General features: G+C 41.8%; 2 pseudogenes; both read left to right on the forward strand.

The window, feature by feature from the left end:
• The first annotated feature begins 537 nt into the window (after positions 1-537).
• LOC111139948 lies at positions 538-1,201 on the forward strand (annotated as a pseudogene).
• A 13,944-nt stretch (positions 1,202-15,145) lies between these two features.
• Positions 15,146-15,719, forward strand: LOC111139949 (annotated as a pseudogene).
• The last annotated feature ends 2,367 nt before the right edge of the window (positions 15,720-18,086 follow it).

The raw sequence follows: 18,086 nt of genomic DNA on the forward strand, positions 1-18,086 counted from the left end.
AAGCAAAATCATCCTGTCCCCATTACAGGTGGGGTTCCACATTCCTCATGAGACTGACACACTGTTGTGCAGGTGGCCCATGGGTGCAGTACATCCTGTGGGAGGAGCACAGAACAGATCATGGGGTCACCTTTACCCTATACATGCTCTAGACACCTCAAAAACAATCTAAAATTTTAGGAATACACTCACATCTCTTAATGGGGTCACATGAAATCTACACCTAAAGATTTCTGTGCATGTGTAAAAAGAGTTAGCACATGGAGGTTTAGCTTGTGCTCTGGAAAATCATATAATAAATAAAATCTTATTTTCCAAAAGCCTGTCAATACCATGAAATCAAACCTGCTCTGGTCACTGCCCTCTCTGTTCATATAGACTCCAAGATGAATATATACTCAGAGGACATGCAAATAGGGCCTTTGCTCTGCTGATTAGAGCAGCCCAACCCTAACCCTGCAGCTGGAAGAAGTGCCCCAGCCCCCATACTTCTAGGTGTTCCCATTCACTAATCAGATAGAATAGAGAAAACTCACCATGGAGTTTGTGCTTGGCTGGGTTTTCCTTGTTGCTCTTTTAAAAGGTAATTTTCAGAGACTAAGAGACCTTGAGTGTGAGACTGGATATGAGTGAGAGAAACACTGGATGTGTGATAGTTTCTTGACCAGGATGTCTTGTGTCTGCATGTGTCCAGTGTGAGGTGAAGCTGGTGGAACCTGGGGGAGACCTGGTGAAGCCTGGGGTGTTTCTGAGACTCTCCTGTGAAGCCTATGGATTCACCTTTAGTAGCTACTATATGAAATGGGTCCTCCAGGCTCCACGGAAGGGGCTGTAATGGGTCGCATGTCTTAGCAATGGTGGAAGTAGCACATACTACGCAGATACTGTGAAGGGCCAATTCACCATCTCCAGAGACAACGGCAAGAACACGCTGTATCTGCAGATGAACAGCCTGAGAGCTGAGGACACTGCTGTGTATTATTGTGCAAGGGACACAGTGAGAGGACATCAGTGTGAGCCCAGACACAAACCTCACCATAGGAGGGGATCTGGACCTCCAGGAGGTGGACACCACTCACCAGTTATGTCTTTAAGCACCAGGAGCAGGTGCAGCTGGAGGATTTGGGCAAATTTCCTGTCAGGGTCTTTGGCCTCCATGCCTGCAAGCTTTTTCCCCAAGGGAGCCTTTCTGGACACATAATTCTGTGCTTCCTCTTCAGTCTCTGACTTGGAAATTTGGGACAACAACTATACTATCATGCACAAAAGACAGTGTCACTTGCACTGGCTTGTTCTGTCCCAAAATACCAAAGAATTATAAATATCTCCATGTGTGTCATCTGAACTTTACAGGAGTCCCAGCTACACTCTCTGTTCATCAGAGGACCACCCAGCTCAATGCCCAAGCTTGTTAGAAGCAGTGTAAAGTGCATGCTGGATGTGAGCCTACAGAGGCATCAAAAATCCAAAGCAAGAGAATTAAGAGCCATGGTACTGTCTCTATTTTGAACAATACTCACAGTATCAGTGTTAATCACAGTGTGGGAAAGAGGAGGAAACCTGAACTAGGATGTTGTGTGCATACAGAGTCCGAAGATTACACACACACACACAGACACACACACACACACACACACATACACATGAATATAAAATATTTTAAAATCATATTTTTTTCACTGTTCCAAGATTCATTGTTTATGCACCACACCCAGTACTCCATGCAATACGTGCCCTCCATAATACCCACCACCAGGCTCCCCCAACCCCCCCATCCCCGCCCCTTCAAAACCCTCAGATTGTTTTTCAGAGTCCACAGTCTCTCATGGTTCATCTCCCCTGCATATTCCCCCAACTCCCTTCTCCTCTCTTTCACCCACTGTCCTCCGTGTTATTTCTTATGCTCTGTAAGTAAGTGAAACCATCTGATAATTGACTCTCTCTGCTTGACTTATTTCACTCAGCATAATCTCTTCCAGTCCCGTCCATGTTGCTGCAAAAGTTGGGTATTCATCCTTTCTGAGGGAGGTATAATACTCCATAATATATATGGACCACATCTTCCTTATCCATTCATCTGTTGAAGGTCATCTTGGTTCTTTCCACAGTTTGTTGACTGTGGCCATTGCTGCTATGAACATTGGGATACAGAGGGCCCTTCTTTTCACTACATCTGTATCTTTGGGGTAAATATTCAGTAGTGCAATTGGAGGTTCATATGGTAGCTCTATTTTTAATTTCTGATGAAAATTCCACACTGTTTTCCAAAGTGGCTACACCAACTTGCATTCCCACCAACAGTGAAAGAGGGTTCCCCTTTCCTTACAACCTCTCCAACATTGTTGTTTCTTGCCCTGTCACTTATTTTATTTTATCTTATTTTTTCAGTATTCTGAGATTCATTGTTTATGCCTTGTCACTTCTGCCATTCTAACTGGTGAAAGGTGGTATCTCAGTGTGGTTTTGACAAGATTTTCCCTGATGGCTAATGAGAATAAACACTTTTTCATGTGCCTCTTGACTATTCCTATGTCTCCTATGGAGAAGTGTCTGTTCACGTCTTCTGCAATTTTTTGACATGATTATCTGTTTCTTGGGTGTTGAGTTTGAGATGTTCTTTTTAGGTCTTGGATATCATCACTTTGTCTGTAGTATCATTTGTAAATATTTTCTCCCATCCCATGGTTCCCTCTTTGTTTTGTTGACTGTTTCCTTTCTTATACATATTTTTATCTTGATGAAGTCCCAAAAGATCATTTTTGCTTTTGTTTCCTTTGCCTTTGGAGACATGTCTTGAAAGAAGTTGCTGTGGCCAATGTCGAAGAGATTACTGCCTATGTTCTACTCTAGGATTCTGATGGATTCCTGTATCACATTGAGGTTTTTCTTTTTTTAATTTTTTTAAAGATTTTATTTATTTATTTGACTGAGAGAGATCACAAGTAGGCAGAGAGGCAGACAGAGAGAGAGAGAGGAGGAAGCAGGTTCTCCACCGAGCAGAAAGCCTGATGCGGGATTCAATTCCAGAACCCTGAGATCATGACCTGAGCCAAAGGCAGAGGCTTAATCCACTGAGCCACCCAGGCGCCCCTCATTGAGGTTTTTCATCAATTTTGAGTTTATATTTGTATATGGTGTAAGAGAATGGTCAAGTTTCATTCTTCTGTATATAACTGTCTAATTTTCCCAGCATCATTTATTGAAGAGACTGTCTTTTTTCCATTGGATAGTTTTTCCTACTTTGTCAATTACTTGACCATAGAGTTGAGGGTCCATATCTGGGCTCTGTAGTCTGTCCCACTGGTCTAAGTGTCAGTTTTTGTGCCAGTACAATGCTGTCTTGGTGATTGCAGCTCTGTAATATAGCTAGAAATCAGGCAATGTGATGCCCCCAGCTTTGTTTCCCTTTTTCAACATTTCCTTCTTGATTTGGGATCTTTTCTGATTCCAGGCAAATTTTAGGATTGTTTATTCCAGCACTTTGAAAAATGACTATGGTATTTAGATCGTTATTGAATGTATAGGTTGTTCATGGCAACATAGATATATTAACCATATTTATTCTTCCAAACCATGAGCATGAAATGTTTTTCCATCTTTTTGAATCTTCCTCCATTTCTTTCATAAGTGTTCTGTAGATTCTGGAGTACAGATCCTTTACCTCTTTGGTTAGGTTTATTCCAAGGTATCTTATTATTTTTGTGCTATCGTAAATGGAATCAATTCTCTAATTTCTTTTTCCATAGGTTCATTGTTAGTGCATGTGGAAGCAACTGATTTCTGTGCATAGGTTTTGTATCCTGCCACATTACTGAATTGCTGTATGAGTTCTATTAATTTAAGGGTGGAGTCTTTTGGGTTTTCCACATAATGTAACGTGCCTTCAGCAAAGAGAGAGAGTTTGACTTCTTCTTTGCCTATTTGAATACTTTTTATTTATTTTTGTTGTCTGATTGCTGCTGCTTGAACTTCTAGTACAACGATGAACAATAGTGGCTAAAGGGGGCAACCTTGTCATGTTCCTGACCTTAGGGCAATGATATTCACTGTGGGTTTTTCACAGATGGAATTTATGAAATCGAGGAATGTTCCCTATATCCCTACACTCTGAAGAGTTTTAATCAGGAATGGATGCTGTATTTTACCAAATGCTATTTCTGCATCAATTGAGAGGACCATGTTATTCTTCTCTCTTCTCTTACTAATTTGTTCTATCACATTGACTGATTTGCAAATGTTGAACGGACCTTGCAGCTCAGGGAAAATCCCACCTGGACATGATGGATGATCCTTTTTTTGTACTATCGTGTGCAATTATCTAGGTTCTACTTGACACTTTTTTTTAAAGATTTTATTTATTTATTTGAGAGAGAGACAGTGAGAGAGAGCATGAGTGAGGAGAAGGTCAGAGAGAGAAGCAGACTCCCCGTGGAGCTGGGAGCCCGATGCGGGACTTGATCCCGGGGCTCCAGGATCATGACCTGAGCTGAAGGCAGTCGTCCAACCAACTGAGCCACCCAGGCGTCCCCTACTTGACACTTTTGACATCCATATTCATCAGTGATATTGGTCTGAAATACTCCTAACTGATGGGGTCTTTGCCTGGTTTGGGGTCAAGGTAATGCTGGCCTCATAGAATGAGTCTGGAAGCTTTCCATATGTTTCTATTTTTTGAAAAAGATTCAGGAGAATAGGTATTATTTCTTCTTTGAATATTTGGTAGAATTCCCCACAAAATCTAGCATGTCCTGGACTCCTGTTTTTGGGAGGTTTGTGATCATTGAATGAATCTCGTTACTGGCTATTCGTCTGTGTAGATTGTCTATTTCTTTCTGTTCAAGCCTTGGAAGTTTATAGGTTCCCAGGAATGCATCCATTTCTTCTATATTGCTTAATTTGTTGACATATAGCTGTTGATAAAAATTCCTTGATTGTTTCTATTGCCTTGGTGTTAGTCATGATCTCTCAGGTTCATTCACAATTTAATAATTTGGGTCCTTTCTCTTTACTTTTGGATAAGTCTGGCCAGTGGCTTATTGATCTTATTAAGTCTTTCAAAGAACCAGCTTCTAGTTTCATTGACGTGTTCTACTGTATTTCTGGTTTATAATTCATTGATCTCTGCTCTCATCTCAATTGTTCCCCTTCCAGTGCATATGTTAGGCTTAATTTGTTGTTGATTCTCCAGTTCCTTAAGGTGTAAACATAGTGTATTCAGGATTTTTTTTTTTTTTTGAGTGAAGCTTGGATGGCTATATGTTTCTCCCCAATAGGTCTGCCTTTGCTGTATCCCATAGGTTTTGTACCAAGGTGTCTTCATTCTCATTGGTTTCCATGAATTGTTTAAGCTCTTCTTTGATTTCCTGGTTGATCCAAGCATTCTTCAGCAGGATGGTCTTTAGCTTGAAAGTCTCTGAATTTCTTCCAAACTTTTTCTTGTGGTTGAGTTCCGTTTCAAAGCATTATGTTCTGAGAATATGCAGGGAATAATCTCAGTCTTTTGGTATCAGTTGAGACCTGATTTGTGACCCACTATGTGGTCAGTTCTGGATAAGTTTCCAAGAAGAATGAGTATTCTGTTGTTTGAGGGTGGAATGTTCTGTATATATGGATGAGGTCCATCTGGTCCAATGTGTCATTCAAAAGTTTTGTTTCTTTATTGATTTTCTGCTTAGAGGATGAGTCTATTGCTGAGACTGGAGTATTAAGGTCTCCTACAATTAAGGCATTAGTATCAATATCTCTCTTCTTTTTGGTTAACAGTTGGCTTATGTAGTTGACTGCTCCCATGTTGGGGGCATAAATATTTACAATTGTTAGATCTTCTTGGTGGGCAGACCCTTCTAGCATGATATGGTGCCCTCTGTATCTCTGACTACAGTCTTTAGCCTAAAATCTAATTTGTCTGATATGAGACTGGCTCCCCGAGCTTTCTTTTGAGGCCAGTTGGCATTAGAGGTGTTTCTCCATCCCTTCACTTTCAGTCTAGATGTTTATTTAGGTTGAAAAGAAGTCTCTTGTAGACAACAAATGGACAGGTCCTGTCTTCTTATCCAATCTGCAACTCTGTGCCATTTTATGGGAGCATTTAGGACATTCATGCTGAGAGTGCTTATTGAAAGATATGTCATCACGTTCCTGCAAGGGTCTAGTTTCTGTATATTATCTCTGTAAATTTCTCTCAGGGTCATTCTAGTTTTAAGGAACCCCACTTAATATTTCTTGCAGGGCTGGCTTAGTGGTCACATATTATTTCAGTCTCTGTCAGTCTTGGAAGCTCCTTGCCTCTCCATCCATTCTAAATGAGATACTTGCCAGATAAAGTATTCTTGGTTGCATGTTCTTCTCATTTAGTACCCTGAATATGACTTGTCAACACTTTCTGGCTTTCCAGGATTCTGTGGACAGGTCTGACATTATTCTGATGTTCCTCCCTCTGTATGTAAGGGATCTCTTTCCCTTAAGTGCCCTTAAGATGGTTTCCTTGGTTTTAAGATTTGCGTTTTTTACTACTACATGCCAGGGCATTGGTTTATTCTCCTTGATCTTGGGAGGGTCCTCTATGCCTCTAGGACATGAGTGCTTTCTTCACCCAAAGATCAGGGAAATTCTCAGCTAGGACTTGTTCAAATATATCTTCTAGTCCTCTGACTCTCTCTCCACACCCCTGAAGGATCCCATAATTCTCACACGGTATGTTTCTATAAAGGATAGGGGTAATTATTTCTCAAATTCTGTTTTCATGGATTCTAAGCTGTTTTTTCCAGGCCTCCTCCTGTTCCTTCTTTTTTAACAGTTTGTCTTCTACATCACTAATGCATTCTTATGCCTCATTTACCCTGTCTCTAAGAGTATCTAGATTAGAATGGATCTCACTGAGAGCATTTTTATGTTCTGCCAGATCATCTTTTACTTCTGCTTGAGAGAATCTATGTTGACATTAATGGTTTCCTCCAGCCTAGCTATTGTCTGCATAACTGTTACCCTGAAGTCTATTTCTGACATCTTGCTTATATCCACATCCATTAGTTCTGTAGCAGAGGTCACAGTCTCCTAATTTTTTCTGTGTAGGGGGTTCCTCTTCTTAATCATCCTGATGAAGAGTGGTTGAGGGAATGTACAAAGTCCAAATTATTGACCACAACCCAGGAAAGATGAACTTGTTTTATAGGGACCTTAGGGTTGTAGGACTCTTGTTCGTTCAGCCTGTCTTCTGGGGGAGGAACCTGAGGTGGAGTTACTCAGGCAACCCTGTTTGGGCAGAGTTGCCCTACACTCTGTAGGGGGATGGGCTCAGTGAAAACCAGTTTTGGGGTGATTTGTTCTCTGAAACTTTTTGATGGTGGCTTTCTGTGTCTCTTCTGAGAGTCAGAGCAGAAATGACCATATTCAGACTTCTGTATCAGAATAGAGAGATCACAGTCTGTTCTCCAGAATGCCCTCCAGGCCACGCTGACTCCATTTTGTGTGCTGCTAAAAACCACAAGGTCCTGGGTCGTGCACCCCACAGCATCACTCCCAGCCCTTGCTACATTGTCCAGGCATGTCTCTGCCCTTTTTGCTTCCCAAACCACCAGCTGCCCCCAGTTCACACATGTTCCACTGCAGCTCCATGTTTCAGAGAGGGAATTGCTCTAAAGTCCTTTCTCCAAGGCTACTGGTCTGTGACTCTGTGCCCAGTCCCCAGCCTGGGAGTCTTCTTCACTCTGGGTGTGCAGGGTCCTGGAGGCTCCCTCCCCCTTCCATTTATCTTCCAATATCTCCCCACAGAATCATGACTCTCCACTTCATACCTCAAAACCGGCTGCCAGAGATATTCTGTTGGTATAGATCCTGATATATCTTCTTACATCTCATGCTGATTTCATGAGTGCTCTGAGTGATTTTTTATGTATCCAGCTCAATTTGGGGGATCAGTTTAAATAAGGTCCCCTGCTCTTTAACAATTTTGCCATCCTCTAGAATCAGCATTTTTAAAAACAAGTATGTAGAGCCCAAAATCCCATTATTACCTCAGTGCAGTAGATGGCTGTGAGATCTAGTCTCATCCTAGCCAATGTTGAGATTTATTTTCTAGGGACTCTCTGAACTTCAGAATACTGGGCACATGCCCTAAGCCCTAGCTCTTAGCCCCTAATCTCTAACCCTTAAATCTAACCCTACCTCTAACACTGACACTAACCTTAAGCATAATACTGAAGGAAATGAGTAAATAAGTAAATACTAATTCCCGTGTGTGAATCTGAGTTTCTAAGAACATCCACATAATAAGAAAACCCTCCCGAGATGGATAAACCCCCACATTGATGCAAAAGTTTGCCTCCACATCTACTTCACTTTAGTTGTTGTTGTGGAAAGTGTATAAATAACACATTCTCTGAACACTAAACTTTCAAGTCCAGGCTGGGACCCAACTTTATTGAAATACCTGATACTGGAAATGATCCCAACCCTAAAAACTGCTTCAAAAATAAAATTCTCCTGTGTTCCTTGTGTGCAATGCTGCCAATAAATAAAGTGGACTGTATACTCTGTGAAACAAACTGAGGATTTTGGAGGGGAGAGCAGTGGGAGCTGGGTGAACCTAGTAGTGGGTACTAAGGAGGGCATGTATTGCATGGAGCCCTGGGTTTGGTGCATGAACAATGAATCTTGGAACACTGAAAATAATAAAATAAAATAAAACGAAATAAAACTCATGATTTTTGCTATGCACAGCAACATGGATATATTCCCAAGGATTGATGCTGAGAAAGATGAGCCCTAAAAATAAAAGAACATACAGTAAAATTAACATGTATGTATTCTAGAAAATTGAACCTAGTGTAATGTGACATGAGAAAGATCAATAGTTATGTGGGAACAGGGTAAAGAAAGGAAGAGAAGAAGGAGGAATTCCAGGGAAAATACAGGAAAATCTAAGGGGACATGAACTTCTCACTCTTGAGAATGTTGACTCTGACCCCAGTGTTTCCCATATCACACACTCCACACGTGTGAACTTCATCCTGTGTCAAATAACACACCACAGCTATTACAGATAATCCCAGAGATGACTCAGGAAGAATGCAGAGAGAGTGCAATGTCAGCGACTTGAAAACGCACCTGAGAACACTGATTCTCTCTGTATTTCAGGGAAACTCTAGAATAAGCAAAACCACCCTGTCCCCATATGGGAAGGGTTCCTCATTCCTCATGATCCTGCCATTCTGTTCTGCAAGTGGTTCAGGAAAGCAGCAGATCCCATGGGGAGGAGCACAGGTATACATCCTGAGGCTCACTCTCACCCCATATGTGCTCTTGGACGTCTCACAAACCCTCTACAATTCTAGATGTAGGTTCACATCTCTTTATGTGGTAACATGATGTTATACCCAAAGATTTGTGTGAATATGTAAAAAGTACATAGCACATGAACCCCAAGTGTGTACTCTGGAAAATCATTTAATCAAAAATCCTATTTTGAAAATGTCATCAATACCACTGAGTGAAAAGCAATCATATCTGATCTGTTCGCTGCCCACTCTGTAAACACAGGTCCCAAGCTAGCTGTATAGGCAGAAGTCATGCAAATAGGGCCCTCCTTCTGCTGATTAAAGCAGCCCAGCCCTGACCCTAGAAATGAGAGAGGAGCCCCAGGCCCAGGAATCCAAGGTGATCCCATGCAGTGATCAAGACAGAACACAAACAACACACCATGGAATTTGTGCTTGGCTGGGTTTCCCTAGTTACTATTTTAAATAAGGAAGATGTGGTCCATATACACTATGGAGTATTATGCCTCCATCAGAAAGGATGAATACACAACTTTTGTAGCAACATGGACGCTACTGGAGGAGATTATGCTGAGTGAAATAAGTCAAGCAGAGAGAGTCAATTATCATATGGTTTCACTGATTTGTGGAGCATAACAAATAGCATGGAGGACAAGGGGAGTTATAGAGGAGAAGGGAGTTGAGGGAAATTGGAAGGGGAGGTGAACCATGAGAGGCTATGGACTCTGAAAAACAATCTGAGGGTTTTGAAGGGGCGGGGGGTGGGAGGTTGGGGGAACCAGGTGGTGGGTATTGGAGTGGGCATGCATTGCATGGAGCACTGGGTGTGGTTCAAAAAACAATGAATACTGTTACGCTGAAAATAAGTTAAAAAAAATTAAAACAAAACAAAACAAAAAGCTAATTTATGTTGAACAAGAGACATTGAATATGTTATGGGATATGAGTGAGAGAAACGGTGGAGATCTCTTGTCTGCAGGTGTCCAGGTGAAGTGCAGTTGGTGGAGACTGGGGGAGACCTGGTGAAATATTGGGGGTCCCAGAAACTTTCTTGTGCAATCTGTGGGTTCACCTTTAGTATCTACAGGATGAGCTGGGTCTGCCACTCTCCAGAGAAAGGGCTGCATGGGTCTAATATATTAGCTTTGTTGAAATAGCACAGGTTGGAGAACCTGGAGATATGAAAGAGTAATTATATCTAAAAGCAGAAGGACAGGACTGTTCCTGTTCCATATCAAGCATGTTCCAGATCAAGCATACAGGAAAGAAGAATGAGGGAATTTCTTCCTCTGCATTTCATTCCATTCAGAACCTTAATGGATTGGATGAGGCCCACTGGCCCAGAGACCATGGTTGCAAATACCAGTCTCTTCTGGAACAGCATAATAGGCACCCACAGAAGCAATGTTTAATCTGGGCACCCATGACCCAGTCACTTTGACACATAGACTTCACCATCACACATCAACCTTCTATAAATGTGGGCATCAGTATGCATCTTCTTATATCAAACTCATTCTGAATATAGAGAAAATAACATGGTTATAATTTCACCTTATATGAAATAAATATCCTGCATATAACCAAAAACATGAAACCCTTTTCCAGAGGAGGAGGTGAGGCTCTTGAGTGATGTTTACTCTTCTCCTCAATAAACTGTAACTGAGCTATTATGATGTACAATTACTTATTTGTGGAGCATAACAAATAGCATGGATGACAAGGGGAGATGGAGAGGAGAAGGGATTTGAGGGAAATTAGAAGGTGAGGTGAACCATGAGAGACTATGGACTCTGAAAAACAATCTGACGGTTTTGAAGGGGTGGGGGTTGGGAGGTTGGGGGATCCAGGTGGTGGGTATTGGAGAGGGCACGGATTGCATGGAGCACTGGCTTGGTGCAAAAATAATGAGTACTGTTACGCTGAAAAATAAAAAAAAAAAGAATTCTTAAATGCACTCATTAAGCAAGATGGTAAGGGAGACAGAGACTTCATTTCACCTGCTTCCCTGAATTTAGCTACATAACTATCTAATTACTCGGAATATCTATAAGTTCAACCTGAGAGGTATGGAAAGAAATGCTGGAATTCTGTAAATAGAAAAAGAACCACTTTTTTCAAGGAAGGCGTGCCTATAAGTGAAACAAAGGAGATATATCAGAAGATAAACAACAGGGTAGGGAACTTCAGAAAGCCAGCCAACATAAGTGATATAGCCTCTGATGGCTAAAGCAGAACTTTTAGAAATGTGCTTCACTGAGAGAAATTCCTGCTTGAAGGGTGCTCTTTGGTGAAGGGGGAGGGGTGGAATCTTATTTGGGACTTGTGGTCTCAGGATCATGGAGACACAGACAAATGGGAATGCCTGAACCTGCAGAGCTCCTCAGCATTGGAGCAGGGAAACTGGTTATGGTCTGAGAACTTGGGAGGGCCTCTCAGCTCAGTTCTCTATAAACCTGGAGCCCTGTTGGCTCTGGGGGACAGATCTCAGTGTGGGGGAGGGATGTTGCAAACGCCAAAAAAAGCAGTGGCCCTCCACCATCCCACAGGAAGGGTGGCTCAGGAGTGCACATGAACAGGTGACCACTCTCCATGGGGGATCTTGAGGACAGAAAGGCAGGACCACCCACCTACCCAGAAGGACTGGTACAGGTGCACACCACAGGAGTCTAGACAGTGGCACAAACAAAAGGAAAGACCTCTTATCCGTGAGTGTTTACTGAATAAAGGGACTGGGATAATTCAGCTCCCAGGATGGAGATCAATATATGGCCATTTTTATTCTCATTCTCTAAAGAGACTGAAATGCCTTCAGGGAACAAAAGCCACATAGAAAAACTAGAAACAGCTTACCCTGACCCTGACCCCTAGCAATGGGTGGTACAACACCACTGACACAGAGACACCTGAGAATCAGTGCATCAGGCACCTCCCCCAGAAGAAGAGCTGGAAGAACACAGAAAACCACGTGTACACAGCACTCAGCACTGCACAACTCCAGCTCTAGGGGAAAATACTACACAAAATTTGAGGTTGTTTCTCATTATTCATGGCTTTTCAGTTTAAATTTTCTTTTTCTTTTTTTTTCAAAGACTTTATTATTTTAATAACTCTGTTTTGAAGTCTTTTTTTAACTAGAATTTCGAACACATACCTTTTATACATATATATATTCATTTTTTGCTTACTTTCAATCTATTCAGGTTTTTTTTTTTTTGTATATATATAAGTTTTGCTTTCTTTAGAACATTGGGATTTAGTTTCTTCTAACACAGAGACCAAAATAAATGCAAGACCAAGTGGATCCTCCTGTTTTGTCCACCGGGAGATTATATTCTCTCTTCCACACCCAGCATTTTTGTTTGTTTGGTTCTGACCTCTTCAGACTTCTCTACTGTGTATTTTGCTTGAGTTTGGGTTGATATTTGTGCTTTTGTTCCTTCATTCATCCACACTTCTCTGGGCAAAATGGCTAGAGAGAGGAATTCAAAGCAGAAGAAAGATCCAGAGATAAAACCCTCTGCCACAGATATAATCTATAAAACAAATTCAAAAATTTTAAAATAAATAAATAATTAAAAATACAATAAAATTGGGCAGCCACATACAGAGGAATTAGACTGGACCATTTCCTTTCACCACACGCAAAAATAGACTCAAAGTGGATAAAAGACCTCAATGTGAGACAGAAATCCATCGAAATTCATGAGGAATTCACAGGAAGCAACCTCTTCAACCTCAGCCACAGCAACTTCATCCTAGAAGCATCAGCAAAGGCAAGGGAAGCAACGGCAAAACTGAGCTATTGGGACTTCATCAAGATCAAACCTTTTGGACAGCAAAGGAAACAGTTAACAAAACCAAAAGACAACCGACAGAATTGGAGAGGATATTCACAAATAACATATCAGATAAAGGGCTAGTATTCAATAATCTATAAAGAAGTTATCAAACTCAACGCCTAAAGAATAAATAATTCAATCAAGAAATGGGCAGAAGACATGAACAGTCATTTCTGCAACAAAGACGTCCAGGTGGCCAACAGTCACACGAAAAAGTGCTCCACATCACTCGGCATCAGAGAAATTCAAATCAAAACCACAATGAGATACCATCTCACACTAGTCAGAATGGCTAAAATTAACAATTCAGGAAATGACAGATGCTGGTGAGGATGCGGAGAAAGGGGAACCTCCTACACTGTTGGTGGGAATGCAAGATGGTGCAACCACTCTGGAAAACAGCATGGAGATTCCTCAAAAAGTTGGAAATAGAGCTACTCATGACCCAGCAATTGTACTACTGCCCTATGACCTACCAATCACACTACTGGGTATTTACACTAAAATTACAAATACAGTGATCTGAAGCGGCATGTGCACCCAAATATTTATAGCAGCAATGTCTACAATTGCCAAACTATAGGAAGAATGTAGATGTCCATCAATAGATGAATGGATAAAGAAGATGTGGTGTATATATATACACAATGGAATACTATGCAGCCATCAAAAGAAATGAAATCTTGCAATTTGCAATGAGGTGGATGGAACTAGAAGGTATTATGCTGAGTGAAATCAGTCACTCAGAAAAAGACAATTATCATATGATCTCCCTGATATGAAGAATTTGAAAGGCAGGATGGGGGTAGGGAGGGAGAAAATGAAACAAGATGGGATTGGGAGGGAGACAAACAATAAGGGACTATTAATCACACAAAACAAACTGAGGGCTGTTGAGGGGTGTGGTAGTAGGGATAGGGTGGTTGGGTTATGGACATTGGAGAGGGTATGTACTATGGTGAGTGCTGTGAAATGTGTAAGCCTGATGATTCAGTCCTGTACCCCTGGGGCAAATAATAAATGTTAATTAAAATAATTTTAAAAATAAAAAATACAGTAAAATAAGATTATGCTATGTTCACTCCTTGGCTAACTGCCAAACATTAAAATAAATGATTCTTGCTGCAGACAGCAGCATGGTTGAGTTTTCAAGAATTTGTGCAGAGCAAAAAAAAAAAAAAAAAAAGTCCTACAAACAAAATGACATACAGTATAAATTCTTCAAAACTAAAACTAGTCTAAGTAACATCAGAAAAGCCCATAGTTGTGTGGGTACGTAGTGAAGAAGGGATGAGGAAAGAGGAATTCCAGAGAAAATACAGGAAGTTTTATGGAGAATTTATTTGTTCATTCTGGATAACGTTGATTCTGACACCTATGTTTATCCTATCACACACTCTGCCTCTATGCTGTTCATTCCGTGTCAAGCACACTCACCAAAATTCTTACAAATAATCCCAGAGATGACTTGGGAGGAACATAGAGACATTAAAATATCAGAAAATACACCTGCACAAACCCTGATGCTCTCTATATTTCAGGGCAACGTAAAGGAGTTAAAGTCATCCCATCCCCATTACAGGGGGGGTTCCACATTCCTCACTGGCCTGCTCACTCTGTCCTCCAGGTGGTTCAGGGGACAGTGTGTCCTGTGGGGATGAGCACAGGGCCACATACTGGGGATCACTCTCACCCTGTGTGTGCTCTTGGACACCTCACGAAACCCTCTAAAATTCTGGGTGTAGGTTTACATTTCATTATGGCATAACATGACATCCATCCCACAACATTTGTGTGAATATGTAAAAAGAAAGCAGCGCATGTCCAAGTATATACTCTGGGAAGTTATATAATGAAAACCATATCCTATTCCGAAGTGTTCAATGTCTCCAAAGCAAAGTCAGTCACATCTCTTCTGTCCATTGCCTTCTATGGTCACATAGATCCCAAGCTGAATATATAGTCAGAGAACATGAAAATAGGGCCCTCAATCTGCTGGTTAAAAACAGCCCAAACTTGACTCTGCAGCTGGGAGAGGAGCCCCAGCACCAGGATTCCATGTGTTCCAATCAGTACTCAGGACAGGACACAGACACTCACAATGGAGTTTGTGCTTGGCTGGGTTTTCCTTCTTGCTCTTTTAAAAGGTAATTCATGGTGAACAAGAGACGTTGAGGATGTGAGTGGATATGAGTGAAAGAAACCATGAATGTGTGACAGTTTCCTGACCAGGATGTTTTGTGTCTGCAGGTGTCCAGTGTGAGGTGCAGCTGGTGGAGTCTGGGGGAGACCTGAGTGAAGCCTGAAGGGTCCCTGAGACTCTCCTGTGCAGCCTCTGGATTCACCTTCAGTAGTTATGCCATGTACTGGGTCCACAAGGCTCCAGGTAAGGGACTGCAGTGGGCTGCAAGTATTAGCGGTGATGGAAGTAAAACATACTACGCAGACTCTGTGAAGGGCCGATTCACCATCTCCTGAGAGAACGACAAGAACACGCTGTATCTGCAGATGAACAGCCTGAGAACCGAGCACACAACCCTGTATTACTGTGTGAGAAACAGTGCGGGGACTGCAGTGTGAGCCCAGAAACAAACCTCACTGAAGGACCGGATGTGGACCACCAGGGGGTGCACACCAGTCACCACTTCTGTCTTTAAGCCCCAGGAGCAGATGCAGATGGAGGTTATGGGAAGGTTTCTCATCAGGATCTAGCGATTCCTCTCCAGAGAACACTTTCCCTCAGGGACCTTCTCTGCACACGTGATTCTGTGCTTAACTCTTCACTCTCTGACTTTGGAAATTTGTTCTAATAGGAAAACAATTATACTGAAATGCACAAAATACAGAGTCACTCACTGTTTGTTGCTGTCCCTAAATACCAAAGAAACACAAATATCCTGGTGCTCATGAAGTGAGCCTTTACAGGACTCCCAGCTGCTCTCACTGTGCATCACAGGTCCACCCTGCTCAACGTGCAAACTTGCTAGAAGCAGCATAAAGTGCATGCTGGACAGGAGACCACCAGAGGCATCAACAATCGAAAGCAAAAGAAGAAAGGTCTTTGTTGGGGTATCACTGTCTTAAACAATGCTCACAGCATCAGTATTAGTGGCAACATGGGAAAGCAGTGGAACCCCCTCGAGGTGTGACGTGTAGTCTGGACATAACACACACACGTATAAACACACACAGACACACACACACACAGACACACACACACACACACACACGAATATGAAACTTTATTCACTTTCCCCTAATTTCTCTGCAGCAAAAGTGGTCCTAAGACAAAAATACACTGCATACAGGAAGACTTCAAGAAGCAAGAAAAATCTGAAAGAAACACTCTAATATTACACCTGAAGGAGCTAGAGAAGGTACAATGACTAAAGCCTAAATACAGGAGAATGAAGGAAATAGTAAAGATTAGAGCAGTAATAAGTGATATAAAAAACAAAACAAAACAATAAAAACAAACACAAAACAGAACAAAAAAATCAAGTTCTAGTTTTCTGGGGAAAAAAAAAGAACACTAAAATTGAGAAACCTCTGCCTAGATTTATCAAAAGGAAAAGAACACCCAAAATAAATGATATCAGAAATCAATATATTCCTCTGTGGAACAAATAGGGTTTTGGAGGGGTAGGAGGGGCCAGATGGGGAAACTCGGTGATGGGCAATAAAGACACAGGATAGGTGAGCACTGGACTGAGTGTTACATGCAAATAATGAATTATTGAACACCACATCAAAAACTAATGATGCACTCTATGGTGGCTAACTGAACATAATTTTAAAAAGAAATTTAAGGAGATAATATTGTGAGAAAATAAATAATTAAAGCTAGAATTCTAGGAGGAACGTTTCCCAATCCAAATCCTGAAATTATACACAAAATTTTGTGTTCAAACTAGGGGTGGCTGGGGTGGGGGGAGGGGATCAGTGCCTCATGGGCATTAAGGAGGGCACTTGAAGGAATGAGCACTTGGTGTTATATGCACCTGATGAATCACTAAATTCTACCTCTGAAACCAATAATGCACTATGTGTTAACTGAATTGAATTTAAATAAAAAAATTTAAAACATAAAAAGGGAAAGAAACCAATCTGATCAAGTCTGTCCTTCAGAGTCTTTGTTTCAGGAGTAGAGGAGCAAGATGGCAGCAGAGTAGGGACCTCATTTCAGCTGGTCCCTTGAATTAAGCTGGACGTCTATCAAACCATTCTGAACACACATGAATTCAACCTCAGATATAAGAATAATTATCCAGATTTCTACAAGCAACAAAATGAGTTCTTTTTGTGAGGTATGAAGTGCAGAAACGTAAATCTTTGGGGGAAATATCAGAATATAAATGGAAATTGGAGGGAGTCTCCATAAGCCAGCCACCGGAAAGTGATATTCACATCAGAGCAAAAAAATCAGGACCCTCAGAAATCTGCTCCAGCGAGAGACATCCCTCACTGAAAAGAGGGGATAAATAGGACAGAATTCTGGGTGGACCACTGTGATCTCAGATCACAGAAAATCAGAAGTAATGGGGAAGCCTGAACTGATAGACTGCCCAAGCAGTGGCACAGGGAGACAGGATATGGTCAGCAAGCTCAGAAGGGACTCTCAGCTCCAGTCACCATAGACCACAAGCCAGGCCAATTGGAAGACTGCTCTGTGCCTGACCACCCTGAAAAGGACTAAAGGTGTGGGCCGTTTAACATCCCAGGGGAGATATAAAATGATTTGTGACCAAAACAGGGCAACAGCTCTCAGGGCGGTGTGGCCCATGAAAGGACACTGGAGAGGCACCTGGCCTTTATCTGGGAGCCATGCAAGAGGGTGCATGTGTGAACCCATGGCTTGGTGCACAAAGTGGCTACATCCACAACTGGGCAACAGCTCTCGGAATGATGTGACACCAGACAGGACACTGGGTCAGCACCCAGCATGACCTGGGAGGTGCGGAAGAGGGTG

The sequence above is a fragment of the Enhydra lutris genome, unplaced genomic scaffold (assembly GCF_002288905.1).
Source record: "Enhydra lutris kenyoni isolate GAN:26980312 unplaced genomic scaffold, ASM228890v2 scaffoldscaffold127, whole genome shotgun sequence".
NCBI classification, from domain to species: domain Eukaryota; kingdom Metazoa; phylum Chordata; class Mammalia; order Carnivora; family Mustelidae; genus Enhydra; species Enhydra lutris.